This window comes from Eschrichtius robustus, chromosome 19 (genome assembly GCF_028021215.1).
Source record: "Eschrichtius robustus isolate mEscRob2 chromosome 19, mEscRob2.pri, whole genome shotgun sequence".
NCBI lineage: Eukaryota > Metazoa > Chordata > Mammalia > Artiodactyla > Eschrichtiidae > Eschrichtius > Eschrichtius robustus.
In genome coordinates this window covers 55,236,911-55,260,761 of record NC_090842.1, presented here as the reverse complement: position 1 = coordinate 55,260,761, position 23,851 = coordinate 55,236,911, and the positions used below count along the sequence as shown (strand labels likewise).

Below are 23,851 nucleotides of genomic sequence, written 5' to 3'. Positions count from 1 at the left end.
GGCATAGAGGGAACCTTCCTCAACATAATAAAGGCCATATATGACAAACCCACAGCCAACATTGTCCTCAATGGTGAAAAACTGAAACCATTTCCACTAAGATCAGGAACAAGACAAGGTTGCCCACTCTCACCACTATTAGTCAACATAGTTTTGGAAGTTTTAGCCACAGCAATCAGAGAAGAAAAAGAAATAACACTGCCATTTACCATTGCAACAAAAAGAATAAAATATCTAGGAATAAACCTACCTAAGGAGACAAAATACCTGTATGCAGAAAATTATAAGACACTGATGAAAGAAATTAAAGATGATACAAATAGATGCAGAGATATACCATGTTCTTGGATTGGAAGAATCAACATTGTGAAAATGACTATACTACCCAAAGCAATCTACAGATTCAATGCAATCCCTATCAAACTACCACTGGCATTTTTCACAGAACTAGAACAAAATATTTCACAATTTGTATGGAAACGCAAAAGACCCCGAATAGCCAAAGCAATCTTGAGAAAGAAATACGGAGCTGGAGGAATCAGGCTCCCTGCCTTCAGACTATATTACAAAGCTACAGTAATCAAGACAGCATGGTACTGGCACAAAAACAGAAATATAGATCAATGGAACAGGATAGAAAGCCCAGAGATAAACCCACACACATACAGTCACCTTATCTTTGATAAAGGAGGCAAGAATATACAGTGGAGAAAAGACAGCTTCTTCAATAAGTGGTGCTGGGAAAACTGGACAGCTACATGTCAAAGAATGAAATTAGAACACTCCCTAACACCATACACAAAAATAAACTCAAAATGGAGTAGAGACCTAAATGTAAGACCAGACACTATAAAACTCTTAGAGGAAAACATCGGAAGAACACTCTGACATAAATCATAGCAATATCTTTTTTGATCCACCTCCTAGAGTAATGGAAATAAAAACAAAAATAAACAAATGGGACCTAATGAAACTTCAAAGCTTTTGCACAGCAAAGGAAACCATAAACAAGACGAAAAGACAACCCTCAGAATGGGAGAAAATATTTGCAAATGAATCAACGGACAAAGAATTAATCTCCAAAATATATAAACAGCTCATGCAGCTCAATATTAAAAAAACAAACAACCCAATCCAAATAAAGGCAGAAGACCTAAATAGACATTTCTCCAAAGAAGACATACAGATGGCCAAGAAGCACATGAAAAGCTGCTCAATATCACTAATTATTAGAGAAATGCAAATCAAAACTACAATGAGGTATCACCTCACACCAGTTAGAAGGGGCATCATCAGAAAATCTACAAACAACAAATGCTGGAGAGGGTGTGGAGAAAAGGGAACCCTCTTGCACTGTTGGTGGGAATGTAAATTGATACAGCCACTATGGAGAACAGTATGAAGGTTCCTTAAAAAACTAAAAATAGAATTATCATAATGATCCAGCAATCCCACGACTGGGCATATACCCAGAGAAAACCATAATTCAAAAAGACACATGCACCCCAATGTTCACTGCAGCACTATTTACAATAGCCAGGACATGGAAGCAACCTAAATGCCCACTGACAGATGAATGGATAAAGAAGATGTGGTACATATATACAATGGAATATTACTCAGCCATACAAAGGAACGAAATTGGGTCATTTGTTGAGACGTGGATGGATCTAGAGACTGTCATACAGAGTGAAGTAAGTCAGAAAGAGAAAAACAAATATCGTATATTAATGCATATATGTGGAACCTAGAAAAATGGTACAGATGAACCGGTTTGCAGGGCAGAAATTGAGACACAGATGTAGAGAACAAACGTATGTACACCAAGTGGGGAAAGCGGTGGGGTGGTGCGAGTGGTGGTGTGATGAATTGGGCGATTGGGATTGACATGTATACACTGATGTGTATAAAATTGATGACTAATAAGAACCTGCTGTATAAAAAAATAAATTAAATAAAATTCAAAAATTAAAAAAAAAAGTTTGTCCTGAAGAGGTTAAAAAAATCTCATTGTTTCCATAGGATTCAAGAGTCATGTGCTACTCCAAAAGCATCATGACTGTCAGTATAAATATTTGCTATCTGGTCTTTAGTTGGCAAGCTCTGGTTAAGGCAATTAATAGAGGTTATTGTGCTTACTTTGTTTTTGGTAAATAAGAGCTTTCATTTATGTCAACTGTGGGCATTACTACATATCCAACTTGGTAACGTACCTGCTCATTCTTTAAGTAGGACCCATCTGTAATTCAAATTAGATCAGCATTACCAGTAGGAGCTTTTTGTGAGTCATTCCTGGGAGCAAGATGATAATCAGTTAACAAAATGCAGTCATGTTTGTTTTCTTCCTGGGGTTCTGGAAGCAAAGCTGCAAGGTGAAGGTTATTACATTGAACCAAAGTAATATTAGGTGCAGAAAGCAACAATATGTCATAAGAAGTTAGTCAGCTTACAGAATAGTGCTGAGTGTGGTAAGAGTTTAGAAGACACTCAACTGAGTGTGGGACATATAATAAATAGTTAAAGGAGACCCCATTCCTATTTCTTCAGTAACCTTACACAAGCAAGCCATTGTTGAAACAGCCCTCATAAAAAGTGGAAGTCCTTTCACTTCTGGGTCTAATTTTGCTTTGGAGCATAAAGGCAATTCATCTACAAGCATTTTTGCAAAAGCATAAGAGTAAGACAGCAACTGCCTATAAATGACAAAAGACTTAAAATTAAAAGCATGGTTAGTGACTTCCCTGGTGGTCCAGTGGTTAGGATGCCAGGCTCCCAATGCAGGGGGCCCGGGTTCAATCCCTGGTCAGGGAACTAGATCCCACATGAATGCCACAACTAAGAGTCCACATGCCGCAACTAAAAGATCCTGCATGAAGCAACAGAAGGATCTTGCATGCCGCAGTGAAGATCCTGCACATGGCAACGAAGATCCCACATGCTGCAACTAAGACCCGGCGCAGCCTAATAAATATTAAAAAAACACAAAACATGGTTGGAGACCTGATTACAATGCCAATATTGTGGAAATTTGACTATTTCTGTGACATACAACATTTTAAGCTAATAACTAGAGTTATGACTGACAACACACCAGGACATTTAACCCATACAACATAATCTAAGAAGGTTTATCATTACTCATTTGACCATGTTTCCCATGTAATTTAACATACCAGATAAATCTAATTAGTTTAATATTTCCCTTTGAGATGTTCAGGGGCCCTCTGAAGCATCCCAAAGTTAGCTAGAGATCAGAAGAACTTCATTTAGAATTTGATTTGAGGAAGTCTTTCAAAGATATCAAAAGGTTTTAAACATGTGGCCAAGTAAGATCATAAGTCACTGTGAAACAATACTTATTCATTTAACCAAAATGACAATAAAAGATTTCAAGGGCAAATTCAGAAAGATACAACAGACTGCCTAAGAGGTAAAGAAACTGTACAATATGTTATCAAAATCAGATCAATAGTACAAGAAAATTTTATCCTCTTTACAGAGAAAAAACCAAATTCTGGTTTTGTACCATTTCATTTTCAATATTAAAATTCATTCCTTTAATTAAATTCAATCTAATCTTAGTCCTGACCATGCCTAAAACTCTTTTCTCACAGTTCCCTTTTTATTATTTAAAAAAATTTTTAATTTATTTTTGGCTGCATTGGATCTTTATTGCTGCGCACGGGCTTTCTCTAGCTGTGGCGAGTGGGGGCTACTCCTTGTTGTGGTGCATAGGCTTCTCATTGCAGTGGCTTCTCTTGTTGCAGAGCACAGGCTCTAGGCACATGGGCTTCAGTAGTTGCAGTGCACAGGCTCAGCAGTTGTGGCTCGTGGGCTCTAGAGTACAGGCTCAGTAGTTGTGGTGCACGGGCTTAGTTGCTCCATGGCATGTGGGATCTTCCCGGACCAGGGATCGAACCCACGTCCCCTGCATTGGCAGGCGGATTCTTAACCACTGTGTCACCAGGGAAGTCCTGAAGTATTTGTATTTTTATTTTAATATTTATTTATTTGGCTGTGCCGGATCTTAGTTGCGGCACGCAGGATCCTTTAGTTGTGGCATGCGGGATCTAGTTTCCTGACAAGGGATCGAACCCAGGCCTCCTGCATTGAGAGCATGGAGTCTTAACCACTGGATCACCAGGGAAGTCCCTCACAGTTCCCTTTTTTAAATTAATTTCTAGAAATATATGCCACTTCATAGTACAATCTTTCAATAATAATGCATAAGATACATTTATTAATAATCTCAAATATATTTAGTCTCTCTGTAATAAGAAGTCTAAAATAGGTCAACATAGATTTCTTTAGCAATAAATGTTTTAGTATTTTATCTTATTAAAAGTGATCTAGACAGTCAATGAATTGCCATCATTTAACTTAATGTAGCAGAACTCTGAAGTTTAAAGTTAACAAAAATCTGGAGAAACTGTTTTCAGGTAGACACATCATAAAACGTAATCATTCTTAAAGAGTTCACCCAAATACTTTGATCCCATTTATCTCTATTTCATTACTTATGAAAATATCATCATACCAAGTTAATTATCTTGTTGACAAATTTTATAACAGAGATAACATGAGCTTATTGGCATTTAGTAAACCTAGGAACAATAAAAGTATTATATTTAATGTTGATGACTTTAAAGATATGTCTATATTAATTAAACCATCAACTAAAACTTGTTTTCACTTATTAAAGATTAACCCTAGATCATATGAACCCTTAAAAATTTGGGCTAGCTTAAGTTACATTCAGAAGTATTTGATTTCTAAGTACTTACTTTTAAGTCAATTAAATACAGCTCTTTTACAAACTATTTTTGGTAATATCATCCGGAGGTAGGAACATATCATATTTATAATGTACACACAGACATACATATATCCAAATAGACACAGAGATCTCATAGTTTTCCTGCTTGAGTTTTAAAAGGCCTCTTTTCCCTTTTTTTTTTTTCTTTTTTCAGTTTTAGTTTCTACTAGTTGAGCCAAGACTGTAGTCTCAGGAAATGTAGGATGTGTTTACATTTCAAGGACATGATAAGAGTTATAACTTCAAACTTTCTCCCAAGAATACTTTTGTTCTCTCAGGGTCAGAATTTTGAAAAGATGTTTTATTAAGCCCACTTTCTCTAATTAGTCATGCAAGAACCAGTTTTGGAATGTCAAAAAGTTCCACCCTGGCCATGTAAGAGTTACGATACACAGACTGAGAAGATACAAGAAATGTTTAATAAAGAGCTAAAAGATCTAAAGAACAAACAGAGATGAACAATACAATAACTGAAATGAAAACTACACTATAAGGAATCAATAGCAGAATAAAGAGGCAGAAGTATGGATAAATGATCTGGAAGACAGAACGGTGGAAATCACTGCTGTGGAACAGAATGAAGAAAAAAGAATGAAAAGAAATGAGGACAGTCTAAGAGACTTCTGGGAAAACATTAAACGCCCCAACATTCTCATTATAGGGGTCCAGAAGGAGAAGAGAGAGAGAAAGTACCTGAGAAAATATCTGAAGAGATAATAGCTGAAAATGTCCCTAACATGGGAAACAATCACCCAAGTCCAGGAAGCACAGAGAGTCCCAGGCAGGATAAACCCAAGGAGGAACATGCTGAGACACATATTAATCAAACTGACAAAAATTAAAGACAAGGGCTTCCTTGGTTCGAGCCCTGGTCCAGGAAGATCCCACATGCCGCGGGGCAACTAAGCCCATGTACCACAGCTACTGAGCCTGTGCTCTAGAGCCCGCAAACCACAACTACTGAGCCCGCGTGCCACAACTACCGAAGCCTGCGTGCCTAGAACCTGTGCTCCACAACAAGAGAAGCCACCGCAATGAGAAGCCCGTGCACCGTAACGAAGAGTAGCCCCCGCTTGCTGTAACTAGAGAAAGCCCATGCACAGCAATGAAGACCCAACACAGCCAAAAATAAATAAATAAAATAAGTAAATTTATTTTAAAAATTAAAGACAAAGAGAAAATATAAAAAGCAACAAGGGAAAAGCAACAAATAACATGCAAGGAAATTCCCATAAAATTATCAGCTGATTTTTCAGCAGAAACTCTGCAGGCCGGAAGGCAGTTGCACAATATATTTAAAAGTGATGAAAGGGAAGAACTTACAGCCAAGAACACTCTACCCAGCAAAGCTCTCATTCAGATTCAACAGAGAAATCAAAAGCTTTACAAACAAGCAAAAACTACGAGAATTTAGCACCACCAGACCAGCTTTGCAACAAATGCTAAAGGAACTTCTCTAGGCAGGAAAGAGACCAGCAACTTAAAACAATCTTGTATCAATACATTTATAGACTGCTATATCAAAACCTCATGGGAACAGCAAACCCCAAAACTATAATAGCTACACACACAAAAAAGAAAAAGCAATCCAAACGCAGCATTAAAGATGGTCATCAAATCACAAGAGAACAAAAGAGGAAGGGGAGAAAAAAGACGTACAAAAATAAATCCAAAACAATTAACAAAATGGCAATAAGAACATACACATCGATAATTACCTTAAATGTAAATGGATTAAATGCTGCAACCAAAAGGCATAAACTCACTGAATGGATACAAAAACAATATCCATATATATGGGTAAAAGAGACCCACTTCAGATCTAGGGACACATACAGACTGAAAGTAAGGGGATGGAAAGAGGTATTCCATGCAAATGGAAATCAAAAGAAAGCTGGAGTAGCAATACTCTTATCAGACGTAATAGACTTTAAAATAAAGACTGTTACAAGAGACAAAGAAGAACACTATGAAACAATCAAGGGATCAATCCAAGAAGAAGATATAATAATTTTAAATAAATATGTACCCAACACAGGAGCATTTCAATATATAAGGCAAATACTAATAGCCATAAAAGGAGAAATCTACAGTAACACAATAATAGTGGGGGATTTTGACACCCCACTTTCATCAATGGACAGATTATCCAGACAGAAAATCAGTAAGGAAACACAGGCCTTAAATGACCAGATTGACATTAAACCAGATGGACTTAACTGATATTTATAGAGCATTCCATCCAAAAGCAGCAGAATACACATTTTTTTCAAGTGCACATCAAACTTTCTCCAGGATTGACCATACGCTGGGCCACAAAGCAAGCCTCGGTAAATTTAAGAAAATTGAAATCATATCAAGCATCTTTTCCAATCACAATGCTGTGAGATTAGAAATCAACTACAAGAAAAAAACTGTAAAAAACACAAACATGTGGAGGCTAAACAACATGCTACTAAACAACCAATCACTGAAGAAATCAAAGACAAAATCAAAAAAATACCTAGAGACAAATGAAAACAAAAGCACAATGATCCAAAACCTATGGAATGCAGCAAAAGCAGTTCTAAGAAGGAAGTTTATAGCAATACAAACTTACCTCAGGAACAAGAAAAATCTCAAATAAACAACCTAAACTTACAACTAAAGCAACCAGAGAAAGAACAAACAAACCCCGAAGTTAGTAGAAGGAAAGAAATCATAAAGATCAGAGCAGAAATAAATGAAACAGAGACGAAGAAACTAATAGCAAAGATCAATGAGACTAAAAGCCAGTTCTCTGAAAAGATAAGTAAAATTGATAAACTTTCAGCCAGACTCATGAAGAAAAAAAGGGAGAGGGCTCAAATCCATAAAATTAGAAATGAAAAAGGAGAAGTCATAATGGACACCACAAAAATACAAAGGATCATAAGAGACTAATACAAGCAACTATGTGCCAATAAAGTGGACAACACAGAAGAAATGGACAAATTCTTAGAAAGATACAATCTCTCAAGACTGAACCAAGAAGAAATAGAAAATATGAACAACTCACAAATACTGAAATTGAAACTGTGATTTTAAAACTCCCAACAGGGACTTCCCTGGTGGCACAGTGGTTAAGAACCCGCCTGCCAATGCAGGGGACACGGGTTTGAGCCCTGGTCCAGGAAGACCCCACATGCCATGGAGCAACTAAGTCCATGTGCCACAACTACTGACCCCAAGTGCCACAACTACTGAAGCCTGCATGCCTAGAGCCTGTGCTCCACAACAAGAGAAGCCACCACAATGAGAGGCCTGCACACCGCAACAAAGAAGAGCCCCTGCTTGCTGCAACTAGAGAAAGCCTGGGAGCAGCAACGAAGACCCAATGCAGCCAAAAATAAATAAATTAAATTAAATTAAATTAAATTAAAACTCCCAACAAACAGAAGTCCAGGACCAGATGGCTTCACAGGCGAATTCTATCACACATTTAGAGAAGAATTAACACCTATCTTTCTGAAACTATTCCAAAAACCTGCAGAGAAAGGAACACTTCCAAACTCATTCTATGAGGCCACTTTCACCCTGATACCAAAACCAGACAAAGATACCACAAAAAAAGAAAATTACAGGCTAATATCACTGATGAACATAGGCAAAAATCTTCAACAAAATACTAGCAAACCGAATCCAACAATATATTAAAATGATCATACACCACAATCAAGTGGGATTCATCCTAGGGATGCAAGGATTTTTCAATATCCACAAATCAATCGGTGTGATACACCACATTAACAAATAGAAGAGTAAAACCATATGATCATCTCAATAGATGCAGAAAAATCTTTTGACAAAATTCAATACCAATTTATGATAAAAACTCTCCAGAAAGTGGGCATAGAGGGAACATATCTCAACACAATAAAGGTCATATACAACAAATCTACAGCTAACATCATACTCAGTGGTGAAAAGCTGAAAGCATTTCTTCTAAGATCAGGAACAAGACAAGGATGTCCATGCTCACCACTTTCATTCAACATAGTTTTGGAAGTCCTAGCTATGGCAGTCAGAGAAGAAAAAGAAATAAAAGGGATCCAAATTGGGAAAGAAGAAGGAAAACTGTCACTCTTTGCAGATGACATGATACTATACATAGAAAATCCTAAACACACTACCAGAAAACTACTAGAGCTCATCAATGAATTCAGTAAAGTTGCAGGTTACAAAATTAAAATACAGAAATCTGTTGCATTTCTAACAACGAAAGATCAGAAAGAGGAATTAAAGAAACAATCCCATTTACCGTCGCATCAAAAAAAGAATAAAATACCTAGGAATAAACCTACCCAAGGAGACAAAAGACCTATACTCTAAAAACTATAAAACGCTGATGAAAGAAGTGGAAGACAACACAAACAGATGGAAAGATATACCATGTTCTTGGATTGGAAGAATCAATACTGTCAAAATGACTATACTACCCAAGGCAATCTACAGATTCAATGCAGTCCCTATCAACTTACCAATGGCATTTTTCACAGAACTAGAACAAAAAGAAAACAAACCTTAAAATATGTATGGAGACACAAAAGACCCTGAATAGCCACAGCAATCTTGAGAAAGAAAAACAGAGCTGGAGCAATCAGGCTCCCTGGCTTCAGACTATACTACAAAGCTATAGTCATCAAAACAGTATGGTTCTGGCACAAAAATAGACATATAGATCAATGGAACAGGATAGAAAACCCAGAAATAAACCCACGCACCTATGGTCAATTAATCTATGGCAAAGGAGGCAAGACCATACAATGGAGGAAAGGCATTCTCTTCAATAAATGGTGCTGGGAAAACTGGACAGCTACATGTAAAAAAATGAAATTAGAACACTCCTTAACACCATATACAAAAATAAACTCAAAATGGATTAAAGATCTAAATGTGAGTTTCTATAAAACTCTTAGAGGAAAACTAAGGCAGAACACTCTCTGACATAAATTGCAGCAGTATCTTTTTCAAAAGACAACCCACAGAATGGGAGAAAATATTTGCAAACAACGTGACCAACAAGGGATTAGTCTCCAAGATTTACAAACAGTTCATGTGGCTTAATATCATAAAAACAAACAACCCAATTGAAAAATGGGCAGAAGACCTAAATACACATTTCTCCAAAGAAGACATACAGATGGCCAAGAAGCACATGAAAAGATGTTCCACGTCGCTAATTATTAGAGAAATGCAAATGAAAACTACAACGAGATATCAACTCACACCAGTAAGAATGGTTATCATCAAAAAAATCCACAAACAGGACTTCCCTGGTGGTCCAGTGGTTAAGACTCTGCACTCCCAATGCAGGGGGCACGGGTTTGATCCCTGGTCAGGGAACTAAGATCCCACATGCCGTGTGGCATGGCCAAAAATAAATAAACAAAATCCACAAACAATAAATGCTGGAGAGGGTGTGGAGAGAAGTGAACCCTCCTACACTGTTGGTGGGAATGTAAATTGGTACAGCCACTGTACAGAACAGTATGGAGGTTCCTTAAAAAACTAAAAATAGAGCTACCATATGATCCTGAAATCCCACTCCTGGGCATATATCTGGAGAAAACCATAATTCGAAAAGATACATGCACCCCAATGTTCATTGCAACACTGTTTACAATAGCTAAGACATGGAAGCAACCTAAATGTCCATCGACAGATGAATGGACAAAGAAGATGTGGCACATATATACAATGGAATACTATCTCAGGCATTAACAAGAATGAAATAATGCTATCTGCAGCAACATGGATGGACCTGGAGATTATCATACTAAGTGAAGTAAGACAGAGAAAGACAAATACCATATGATGCCACTTATATGTGGAATTTTAAAAAAAAGATACAAATGAACTTATTTACAAAACAGAAACAGACTCACAGATTTAGAAAACAAACTTACAGTTACCAAAGGGGAAAGGGTGGGGAGAGGGATAAATTGGGAGTTTGGGATTGACATATACACACTACTATATTTAAAATAGATAACCAGGGAATTCCCTGGCAGTCCAGTGGTTAGGATTCTGCACTTCCACTGCAGGAGGCACAAATTTGATCCCTGGTTGGGGAACTAGACCCCTCATGCCATGTGGTCCACTGTCTTGTTTTTCCACAGTTCATTTATCCATTCACTTACTGAAGGACATCTTGGTTACTTCCAAGTTTTGGCAATCATGAATAAAGCTGCTATAAACTTCCCTATATCAGTTTTTTAAAAAAAATAGATAACCAAAAAGGACCTACTGTAAAGCACAGGGAACTCTACTCAATATTCTGTAATAACCTAAATGCGAAAAGAATTTGAATGTTGGATTGTGTATCTGTCTGTATGTGTATTATAATAAATGAATATTTATGGACCCATACACATATAAATGACATACACACATATAAATGAGGTAGGGACAACAGTTCCTTATAGAAGGATTCTTATTAGTAAATATAGAAGAAATAAGGAAGGTAAAAAAAATCATCATTAGCTAATCACAATTTTAATTGTTGCAGGCAAGATTCACTAATGAATGTTAAAATCAGTGAATGAAAGTTTAATGAGAAACAAGATAGTCATGTAGCTTCAAAGTATCTCCCCAAATTTATTAACTCCAAAGAGAAAAACAGTAAATTTACAATGGAGAAATCTGACAGACATTACCTTAACCAAGTGATCAAGGCTAACATCACCAGTAATAGCACATATTGTATCCCTTGATGTCATGTGCTGAAGAGGGTACATCACCACTGAGGTATTCTTCCCTCCAAAATCTATCAATTCAATCTAATCATGAGAAAACATTAGATAAATCCAAACTGATGAATATCCTACAAAATACCTGACTTACTGCTAAACCCAAAGCCATGCAGAATTTTTCCTATTTTCTAAGTTTTATAGCATTTTATATGTGGGTCTATAACTCATTTTGAGTTAATTTTTTATTAAGGGGTAAGGTCTGTGTCAGGGTTTTTTTTTATCCTTTTGCATATGGACATTCAATTATTCCAGCATCATTTTTTGAAATGATTTATCCTTTCTCCATTGAACTGCCTTGTGCTATACTGAAAAAAAATCAATTGACCATATACATATGAGTCTTAGAGTCTCTATTCTATTCCTTTGATCTATATGTCAATTCTTTCACTAATAACATGCTGCTTTGATTATTGTAGCTTTGCATTAAGTCTTGAAATCAGATAATGTGAATCCTACAACTTTTTTCCAGAATTGTATTGGCTATTTCTGTTCCTTTGCCTTTCCATAAAATTTTACCATCAACTTGTTGATATCTACAAAAAAGACTTCTGGTATTTTGATTTGAATTGACTTAAATCTATAGCTCAAATTGGAAAGAACTGACACCTTAACAACATTGAGTGATCCAATATATGAATAAAAATCTACATGTGGCGGGGGAGGGATAAACTGGGAGTTTGGGATTGACTTACACACACTACTATATTTAAAATAGATAACCAACAAGGATCTACTGTATAGCACAGGGAACTCTGCTCAATATTCTGTAATAACCTATATGTGAAAAGAATTTGAAAAAGAAGAGATACATGTATATGTATAACTGAATCACTTTGCTGTACACCTGAAACTAACACAACATTGTTAATCAACTATACTCCAGTATAAAATAAAAATTTTAAAAAAATAGGGCTTCCCTGGTGGCGCAGTGGTTGAGAATCCACCTGCCAATGCAGGGGACATGGGTTCGAGCCCTGGTCTGGGAAGATCCCACATACTGTGGAGCCACTAAGCCTGTGTGCCACAACTACTGAGCCTGCACTCCAGAGCCCACGTGCCACAACTACTGAAGCCCACGCGCCTAGAGCCCATGCTCTGCAATGAGAAGCCGCTGCAATAAGAAGCCCGTGCGCTGCAACGAACAGTAGCCCCCACTCACCACAACTAGAGAAAAGCCTGTGCGCAGCAATGAAGACCCAACACAGCCAAAAAAAAAAAAATTAAGTGTAGTCTGTTGTGTTTTTACATGTGTACATACCTGAAAAAACATCAAGATAATGGACGTATTCATCACCTGCAAAAGTTTCTTGGTGCCTTTTTGTATATAGCCTCCCTTTTATTCCTTATCCCCAAGCAAGAACTGATCTTTCTTTGTGACTACATACAAGTATAAATTTTCGACAATTTTATATAAGTGGTATTTTGTTTGTTACATTTAGCGTGATTATTTTGACATTCATCCCTTTTTTGTTGCTGTTTTGTATTCCATTTTGTGAATGTATAAAAATGTCTTTATCCATTTACTTTTTGATGGACATTTGAGTTATTTATAGTTTTTGTCCAGTGATAATAAAACTTCTTTGAATATTCATGAACAAAAAAATCCATATGTGAAAACATAAATAAATATATTTAGGTATTTCAATTCTTTCATCATTCTTTTGTAGTTCTCCACATAGATTCTGTAAATATTTTGTTAGATTTATACCTAAGCATTTCACTTTTTGGGTTGCTATTGAAAATGGTATTGTTTTTTATTTTTTTAAACTTTATTGAATATAAATATTTAATATTTTCAAGACATGAACAGAATCTACATTTAACACAAATAACTGGAGTACGAGGTTTTAGTTGTGCAAAATGAAGAAATTCTAGACAGATAATGTGCAGCATGTCGACTATAGTTAACCATACTGTATCGAATACTTGAAATTTCCTAAGTATGTCTTTTTAAAAATGCTTATATTTTAAAAATTTTTATTGGAGTATAGTTGATTTACAATGTTGTGTTAGTTTCAGGTGTACAGCAAAGTAAATCAGTTATACATACACATATAGGTACTGTTTTTTAAAATTCAACTTCTAGGTGTCCATTGCTAGTATAGAAAAAATGACTGACTTTTTTTTATTTTTTATTATTTTAAAAAAATTTTGGCCACACTGCACGGCATGTGGGATCTTAGTTCCCCAACCAGGGATTGAACCCCTGCTCCCTGCATTGGAAGGCGGACTCTTAACCACTGGACCACCGGGGAAGTCCCAAAGATGATTGACTTTTTCTTAAATTAAAAAAAAATTTTTTTATTTTTTTTTTGGCTGCATTGGGTCTGCATTACTGTGCGCGGGCTTTGTCTAGTTGCAGCAAGTGGGGGATACTCTTTGCTGCAGTGCACGGGCTTCTCATTGCGGTGGATTCTCTTGTTGCAGACCACGGGCTCAGTAGTTGCGGCATGCGGGCCCTAGAGTGCACGGGCTTCAGTAGTTGCTGCACATGGGCTCAGTAGTTGTGGCAAACAGGCTCTAGGGCGCGCGGGCTTTGGTGGTTGTGGCGCATGGGCTCAATAGTTGTGGCTGTGGGCTCTAGAGTGCAGGCTCAGTAGTTGTGGTGCATGGGCTTAGTTGCTCCACAGCATGTGGGATCTTCCTGGACCAGGTATTGAACCCGTGTCCCCTGTATTGGCAGGCATATTCTTAACCACTGTACCACCAGGGAAGTCCATGACTGACTTTTGTATACTGATTTTGTAATCTGTGATCCTGCTAAAATTACTATTAGTTCCAAGAATTCTTTTTGTAGGTTCTGTGCGATTTGACAGCCATGTCTAATAATACTAATTAATAAATTTCAGAGATTTGTCTGGAGAATGCAAATCTATTTAATTAACAATATTAGCAAAAAAGTTTCTCAGAAGAAAAAGGTGATGTCCCCTCCCCAACCTTAGAATTTACAATGAAAGAGATATCATTCTTACCTTATAAAACAACATAAAAATTCTGATGTGATAAAATGACAAATAGAGAATATTAACAAAGGCTTAGCTTTGTTACCCTGTCCAATACAGAGCACGTGAATATTTATAACTATAAGCACCTTACTATGTTTTCTAATATTATTAAAAATATGTCCTTGGAATTGTTGTTTCTATCATGGAATCTTGTAAGATACCTGGACTTCAGAGATTATTGCTAAAATCTATGAGAATAACCTCAAATTTCTAAAAAAGTAAGAAATTCTGAATGACTATTTTGGTGATTTGCTATTCTAGTGACATCTCAATAATCTTTAAGGTGTAAATATGTATAAGGCTTGTCAAATCAGATGAGGATTACTAGTATTTCCTTCTTACACACACAGAGGTTTAATTGACTAGTTGGAAGTCCTGGTCTCCTTTAAATTAATAAGTATGCTCCTTTCTGCATATTATTCATTAAGAGAACTGAGCAAGTGGGATGCAGCAAAAGCAATTCTAAGAGGGAAGTTTATAGTGATAAATGCCTACATTAAGAAAAAAGAAAGATCCAAAATAATTAACCTAACTTTACATCTCAAGGAACTAGAAAAAGAACAAAGTAGGACTAAAGTAGCAGACAGAAGAGCAAAATCTTATCAAAAGAGCAGAAATGAAATAGGCACTAGAAAGGCAAACAGAAAAAAAATCAATGAGACTAAGAATTGGTTGTTAGAAAAGATAAACCAAATTGAGAAACCTGTAGCTACACTCAACAAGAGAGGACTCAAACAAAATTATAAATGAAAGAGACATTACAACTGATATCAAAGATAAGAGACTATTATGAACAATTACACAGAAACAACTGTATAACCTAGAAGAAATAAATCCTAGAAACATACACCTACCCATACTAAATCATGAAGAAATAGAAAATGTGAATAGACCACTAACAAGTAAGGAGATTGAATCAGTTATCAAAAACTTCCCAATACTGGGACTTCCCTGGTTAAGACTCTGCACTCCCAATGCAGGGGGTCCGGGTTCAATCCCTGGTCTGGGAATGAGATCCCACATGCATGCTGCAACTAAGAGTTCACATGCCACAACTAAAGAGCCTGGGTGCCGCAACTAAGGAGCCAGCAAGCCACAACTAAGGAGCCCACCTGCCACAACTAAGACCCAATGCAACCAAATAAATAAATAAATATTTTTAAAAACACAAAAAACAAAAAACTTCCCAATACTGAAAAGCTCAGGATCAGATGGTTTCAGTAGTAAATTCCACCAAACATTTATAGAAGAGTTAATGTCATGCCTTCTCAAACTCTTCCAGAAATGGAAAAGGAAGGGACACTTCCGAACTCATTTTACAAGGCCAGCATTACTCTGAGACCAAAGCCAGATAAGGACACTACAAGAAAAGAAAATGACAGGCCAATATCCTTGATGAATATAAATGCAAATATTCTAAACAAAATACTAATAAGCCCAATTCAACAGTACGTTAAGAGGATCACAGTGGATTGATCAAGTGGGATTTATCCCTGGAATGCAAGAATAAACCCCTGGGATGCAAATCAATAAATGTGGTATACCACATTAATAGACTGAAGGATAAAAATCATAAGATCACCTTATTAGATGCAGAAAAAGCACTGACAAAATTAAAATTCCTTTCATGATAAGAACTCTCAAAAAAACGGGTATAGAAGGAATGTATCTCAAAATAATAAAGGCCATATACAACAAACTCACAGCCAATAGCATACTCGGTAGTGAACGTTTGAAAGTTTTTCCTCTAAGATCAGGAAAAATGTAAGGGTGCCCTCTCTCACCAATCCTATTCAACATAGTACTGGAAGTGCTAGAGCAATCAGGCAAGAAAAATAAATAAAAAGCATCCTAATCAAAAAGGAAGAAGTAAAATTTGTCTGTTGATGACATGAACTTATATGTAGAAAATCCTAAAGACTCCACCAAAAAACTGATAGAATATACAAATTGAGTAAAACTGCAGAATATAAAACCAACATACAAAAATCAGTTGTATTTCTATACACTAACACTGAAGTATCTGAAAAAGAAATAAAGAAAACTATTCCATTTAAAATAGCATCAAAAACAAGAAAATACTTGGGAATAAATTTTACCAAGGAAATGAGAGATCTGTACAGTGAAAACTATGACACTGATGAAAGAAACTGAAGAAGACGCAAATTAATGAAAGATATTCTGCGTTCATGGATCAGAAGAATTAATATTGTTAAAATGTCCATACTACCCAAAGCTATCTATAGATTCAATGCAATCCCTATCAAAATTCCAATGGCATTTTCACAGAAATAGAAAAAACAATTCTAAAATAGGTATGGAACCACAAAAGACCTTGAATAGCCGAAACAATCTTGAAAAAGAAGAACAAAGCTGGAGACATCACATGTCCTGATTTCAAACTATACTACATAGCTAGTCAAAACAGTTTAATACTGACATAAAAACAGACACATAGACCAATAGAACAGAATTAAGAGCTCTGAAATAAATTCACAAATATTCAGTCAACTGATAGTTGACAAAGGAGCCAAAAATACACAATAGGGAAAGGAGAGCCTCCTCAATAAATGGTGCTGGGAAAACTGGATATATTCACATGCAAGAGGATGAAATTGGACCCTTATCCTACACCACTAACAAAAATTAAGTCTCTAATTCATTGAATTAGAGACTTAAATGTAAGACCTGAAAACATAAAACTACTAGGAGAAAACATTGGGAAAACTGGTCTTGGCAACGATACACACACACACACACACACACACACACACATACATATACACACACATGCGCACATACATATAGGCTGCACTGCACGGCTTGCAGGATCTTAGTTCCCCAACCAGGAATCGAACCCGGGCCCCCGGCAGTGGAAGCAGGCAGTCCTAACCACTGGACCACCAGGGAATTCCCTTGGCAATGATATTTTGGACATGACACCAAAAGCACAGGCCACAGCAGAAAAAATAAACAAGTAGGACTCCATCAGACTAAAAAACTTCTGCACAGCAAAAGAAACAATTAACAAAATAAAAAGGCAGTCTTCAGAATGGAAGAAAATATTTGCAAACCATACATGTGATAAGGGATTAATAACTCAAACATATAAGAAACACATACAACTCAAGAGAAAAAAATCTGATTAAAAAATGGGCAGAAGGGACTTCCCTTCCAACCAAAAGATAAATAAATAAAAGGCAGAAGACCCGAATAGACATTTTCCCAAAGACATACAAACGGTCAACAGGTATATGAAAAGATGCTTGACATCACTAATCAGGGAAATGCAAATCAAAACCACAGTGAGATATCACCTCACACCTGTTAGAATGTCTATCCCTAGGAAGACAAGATAACAAGTGTTGTCAAGGATGTGGAGAAAAGGATGCCCTTGTACACTGTTGGTAGAAATGTAAATTGGTGCAGCCATTATAGAAAACTGTATGGCACTTCCTCAAAAACTTAAAAATAGAACAATCATATGATCCAGCAATCCCACTTCTGGGTATATACAGAAAGGAAATGAAATCACTGTCTCAAAGAGATTTATTTGTACCCCCACGTTCACTGCAGCATTATTTTTTTTTAATTAAGAAGTTGAATAGTTTATTATTAAACTGTTTATTTTCCTGCAAGGCTGTTGCTTCACTGTATAGAAATAGCACCAGCAAACACAGTATACTGCAAAATTAAGATAGTAATGTTCTTCACTGGACACTATACAACTAAAAAACTTTTCTCCACTGCCATTTATTTCCAGTGGGAAGTTCATTGAGTATTTTGACCCAAATCCAGGGATGGCTGTAAGCAAGTTACAATATTATACAAGGTTAAGATAACAATGTTATCCTTAAATTACATAATTTTTATAACTAGTTTTACCACAGATAATTTCAGGAATTCTGAATATCATAACTGGAGACTAGCCTAAAAATTATAGGGTGTTGTGAAAAAGATGCGGTGTTTATCTGAAGTCATTAGGCAGTTAAGGGGTATTTTCTTCAGGCAACATTGTTGCAAGTAGTTTCTTTTGCTAAAAGGTTCTTTTTAAAAATCTATCCACCATTAATTTAAGACAACTATGCTAGATTAAGTTGTTTCAAACTAGTTTATTTAGGGTTTCCATTTTCACTCAATTGATTTTATGTATTTCTCATATGTTTCTTCACTCATTAGTTCATCTAGTTCTGAAGGGTTACTGAGTGTCATCTTGATCAGCCAACCATCTTCATAACAAGATTTGTTGACAAGTCCTGGATTTTCTGCTACAGCTTCATTAATTTCAGTTACTTCTCCTGATAGAGGAGAATAGTTCACTAGCAGCTTTCACACTTTCCAAAGCACCAAATTCCTCGTTTGTTCAATTTTGTCCCAACTTCCGGCAGACTACAGTAAACAACATCTCCCAAAGCTTCTTGTGCAAAATTGCTGATTCCCACTGTTCCAACACCTTTTTCTATTATTACCCATTCATGTCTGTCTGTGAATTTACGACCCGACAGCAGAACTGATCCGGTGCACAGCGCCCTGACGGCGCCCGCCCGCAGTCCCCAGGGCCGCGGCGGGCAGGGCGCGTTGGGCGCAGAGATGGCGCGCAGGCTGTAGACCGCGGCCCGCACGCTCCGTGCCGCTCGCAGTGCCATGTTCGCAGGGGTGCTCACTGCAGCATTATTTACAACAACCAAAACATGCAACCAGCCTGTCTGTCCACCAATAAATGGATAAAGAAAATGGGTTAAATGTACATGTGATATGTGCATACAACACGTTTTCTTTATATATAGATATAGATAAACACACACAATGGAATATTAGCCAAAAAAAAAAAGAAGGAAATCCTGTCATTTGGGACAACATGAATGAACCTTGAAAGCATTACAGTAAGTGACATAAGTCAGAAAAAGACAAATACTGTATGATCTCACTTATATGTGGAGTCTAAGAAAACCAAACTCGTTGAAACAAAAAGTGGATGGAGTTTATCAGGTGCTAGGGCACTGGGGAAACCGGAAGATGTTGGTTAAAGGGTACAGACTTCCAGTTAGAAGATCTAACTGGGGATCTAATGTCCAGTTTGGTGACTATAGTTAACAATTCTGTATTGTACACTTGAAAGTTGCTAAGAGAGTAGATCTTAAACGTTCTCACCACACACACACGCACAGAGCTAACTATGTAGTAATCATTTCACCATGTATACATTTACCAAATCTTCGCACTGTACACCATAAACTTACACAATGCTATATGTCAAGTATATCTCAATAAATGAGGGGGGGGGAATCAAGGATTCAGTTGTTTCCTGGAATCCCATAAAGGTAAATGGCATAGAGTTAAATGCCACTCTACATGACTTTAGCATTTGCTTCATTTTCTTACCTACAAGTGCCAAGAAATTTAAGTTCACACTGTCATTGTTCCTGATCTGCAGAAAGCTGAGTGGGAATGACCCAGAATTACCACATCATAACAGGCAATGTTTTCTGAGCTTTTAGTATGTGCCAGGGGCTATTCTAAGGACTTTACACTATTAACTCATCTAACCCTCATAATAATGCTACACGGTAGGTATTTTCCAGTTAAGAAACAATGGCACAGCCACCTTGGAAGACAGTTTGGTGTTTTTTTACAAAACTAAACATACTCTTTCTTACCGTACAACCCAGCAATAAAGATCTTTGGTATTTACCTTAAGTAGATGAAAACATATTCACACAAAAACCTGCACACAGATGTTTACAGCAGCTTTATTATAATTGCCAAAACTCAGAAGCAACCAAGATGACTTTCAGTAGGTGAATGGATAAACTGTGGTCCCTCCAGACAATGGACTATTATTCAGTGCTAAAAAAGAAATAAGCCATCAAGCCATGAAAACACATGAAGGAGACTTAAATGCATAGTACTAAGTGAAAGAAGCTGATCTGAAGAGGTTACATACTGTCTGCTTCCAACTATATGACATTCTGGAAAAAGGAAATCCATGGAGACAATAAAAAGATCAGTGTTTATGGGGGGTGGGTGGAGATGAATCAGCAGAGAACAGAGGATTCTTCAGGTAATGAAAATACTCTATGAGGTTGGAATGATGGATATATGTCATTATACATTTGTCCCAAACCATAGAATGTACAACACTAAGGTACAACAGTAAGGTAAATTATGGACTTTGGGTGACTATGATGTGTTGAGGTAGGTTCATCCTTGGTAAAAAAAAAAAAGTACCACTCTGGTGGGGGTTGTTAATAATGGGGTAAGCTATGTATGTATTGGGATGGGGGATATATAGGAAATGTCGGTACTTTCCTCTCAATTTTGTTGTAAACCTAAAACCGCTCTTAAAAAAAAATAGTCTTTACAAAATATTTTGGAAAAAAAAAAGAAAGAAAGAAACTATGGCAAGGAGAAGTTGAATAAACTACCCAAGCAGCTCACACACCTAGCAAGTGTTAGAGCTAGGATTTTAACCCAGGTATTAGACCCACACTCTTAGTCATTACACCATACTGCTCACACATCACACAAAAATGTGGCCTGAAACAAAGTTATGCTGACAAACCAGGAAGTAGACCTGGCCAGTACAAAAAATACCATTAGGTATTCTGGAGTAGAGTGGTGGTGGGATCTCCACCCTAGTTGAAACAGGCCTCTCAAACCACCAATTACATTCCTACTCTTAAAGTTTCACAAAGCAAAGTCCTTGTCACTGATTGAAATGAGTCAAACCATCTCCTGCCCTATTTGCTTTTGATCTCAAGCCTTTGTAGAAGGTTATGAATATCCACTGTGTGATTCCAAGCAGGTATATTCTCTTCATTAATAAATCACTGTCTAAAATAGTAGTCTATTATCCTCGAGAGTTGCATTTCTACAGCCTAAGAATGCTTAATAAAAGAGTCAACAGGAAGAATTAAATTATTTGCAAAATGTAAATAATTAACCAGAAGGACATTTGGGTGCACTGGGGAATGGGATCTATCCCCAGGACCTGTGACTTTCCTTGTGGAAGGAAGACTTAAGGGTAAGTCAGTGAAAATGTTTCAGGAGGACACCAGATGTTTCCACATACTGAAAAACGAAATGCATTTCATGGAACAAAGAGGAAGCACAAACTCACCTTGAATTTGATTTTTTGATGTGCAGCAGCAATTCTCTCCTTCTCACATGACTTCTGTGGAGAATGGCAGTAGCCAGGGAAAGGGGTGCCTGAGATATCTGATCTTTTTTGAAGATTGGTCAAAACCCAGTCTCCACTACCATCTCTGCCCCTCACTTTCACATGCACGCAAAGAAAGTAGAAGACTAGAATGTCTGGGTTCACAGCTCTGGATACGCTGCAGTTCTGACACTGCAGCTGGTCACCCCTGAGGCCGTTCATTGCCTTCGTTTCTCCAGAAGTGTCCTATGGGTCCTTCTGAGATAGGCTGGGACCTGGGACCCTCTACCAGAGTGCTTGTACCTGGACAGACATCTCCTTGAGCAACGGAATACAATGAAACTATAAGGGACTAAAAATAACTGCACACACACGCAGTTGAGGCAATTATGAACAATAGGATACAAAAAGCCACAAACCAACTGCCGTTTCTGAGAGGCTGGGAGCAAAAGCATGGTACACAGCACCACCAAGGGGGTGGGCTGACCACCTAGGCTACGCCACCTGCCCAACCCATGGATCTGCTCCCATTGTTACCCCATTTAAGGACCCAAGCAGCTCCTGTCAGGGAGTGAGCAAGGGTGCCTGTTCCTTGTCTTTGCTCCCTTGTGCTGCAGCACGAGCCCCAATGATTTGACCTCCTCTTTACTGCGCTCCTCCTCATTAGGGAGGACAGCCACACCCTTTCTCTCCGGGTGCGTATCCCTGTCTTGCTTCTGTCTTAAATAAACAAACTGTTTCTCCGTGTGCTCTCCCACTTGTTGTGTTGTGTCTCTAACAGTAAACTCTGTACCTGTTTTTACAGTTTTTGCCTCCTTGAGAAATTCATTTTTCAAATGAGGCAAGAACCAAGGGAACTTTGCTTCTAGCCCCTAGCCTTTGGTGGTGTAGCAGCTAGGATTCCTGGTTTTCATCTGGGCTACCCAGGTCCAATTCCTGGGCAGGGAACTAAAATCTCACTTCAAGCCACTGCTCACTGCTGCCTTTCTGAGATCAAGACCAGAACGGCTACACCATGCTAGTTTATCAAGGGGCAACACTTGCCCCAGTGATGGTTGTTAACCAAAGGGGCAGTGAGGGACACACTCTTCTACTGGTTTCCGTGGAAACTAATGAGCCCACCTGACATCAATTTCCCTATAATTGGTAACCTCCTCCTCCTCCTCCCCCCAGAGGAAGACTACTGCCTGTGTCCTGCCTGATGTCTGCCATACACAGTGGGGTATCACCCCAGGGCCTTTGCTTCAGAGCTGAAAGATTCACTATCCAATAAACACTTGATGTCTCTACCGCTGTCTCCATGCTCCTTCTTGCAACCTGCTGCTGGGCAACTACAAGGCTTGCAGGCCTGCAGGGTGCAGCCTAACACGAGGTCAACCCGCACCAACCTGGTGGAACCCTGGGGGTAAACATAGAGCGGCAGAAGACTCTAGGCCCCAAATGCCCTAAACCCTCTGCTTCCCATGCGCAGTCGGGTCTCCAGAGTGCCGCCTGTCCCCTCCCAAACATAGATGTCCGAGAAAAGCTGCGGCTGCACGGGTTCCCATCTCACCACACTCCAATGGAACAGGCATAGGAGAACAGCTCTTTCCCAGGGCTGTGACGCTGGGGTTCTGGGAAGTGCCTGTCTCTGTCAGACGCAAGTCCCACGCCTCCTCCAAGCGTGTAGGAGGCGGTGAAAGGCCGAGGAGGTTCCAGGAAACCTCAGACCCGTAAACATGAACCCTCGAATAACAGGTTGAGACTGATTCCGGCCTGCTACCCTGCGGGAAGTGTCTTGGCCTCTGGCTTTTTTTTCATTGGTTATCGGCTCCTCGACCCGCCCCTCCCGGAGAGTGCCGGGAATTCTCCGCACAGTCACTAGTGCGCAGGCGCAAAGAGGAGTGCGTGTGCTCCCTCGCTTCTTCTACAGGGAGCAGCTGGGTTTGGAACGGGGCGGTAAAACCTGCCGGGCGCCAGGATTCCGGAGCCGGCTGGATGCCAGTGTGCCTGAGTGTGTAATCTGGTCAGGATTGTTTCTGTGCATGGGGCTGTTCTTGCGTGTAATTATTTGCATGGGGTACTGCGATGACTCCGCAGAGAATGGACGATTATGCCC

The 23,851-nt window shown here is 38.2% G+C and overlaps 1 protein-coding gene, 1 long non-coding RNA gene and 1 pseudogene across 3 annotated transcripts in view; 1 reads left to right on the top strand and 2 right to left on the bottom strand.

Moving 5' to 3' along the window:
- Positions 1 to 23,503, bottom strand: part of LOC137753448 (uncharacterized) — a 30,942-nt gene extending 7,439 nt beyond the window's left edge. Inside the window, exons 1-2 of the long non-coding RNA XR_011071482.1 lie at positions 23,306 to 23,503; positions 21,715 to 21,768 (exon numbers count right to left, since the gene is read on the bottom strand). This is a non-coding gene — a long non-coding RNA (uncharacterized lncRNA). The remainder of the gene's footprint in view (positions 1 to 21,714; positions 21,769 to 23,305) is intronic.
- The window catches only part of LOC137753340 (zinc finger protein 345), a 186,903-nt gene that overhangs the window by 65,686 nt on the left and 97,366 nt on the right, over positions 1 to 23,851 (top strand). The gene's annotated exons all lie outside the window — the stretch shown is intronic.
- Positions 18,726 to 19,240, bottom strand: LOC137753423 (glycine cleavage system H protein, mitochondrial pseudogene; annotated as a pseudogene).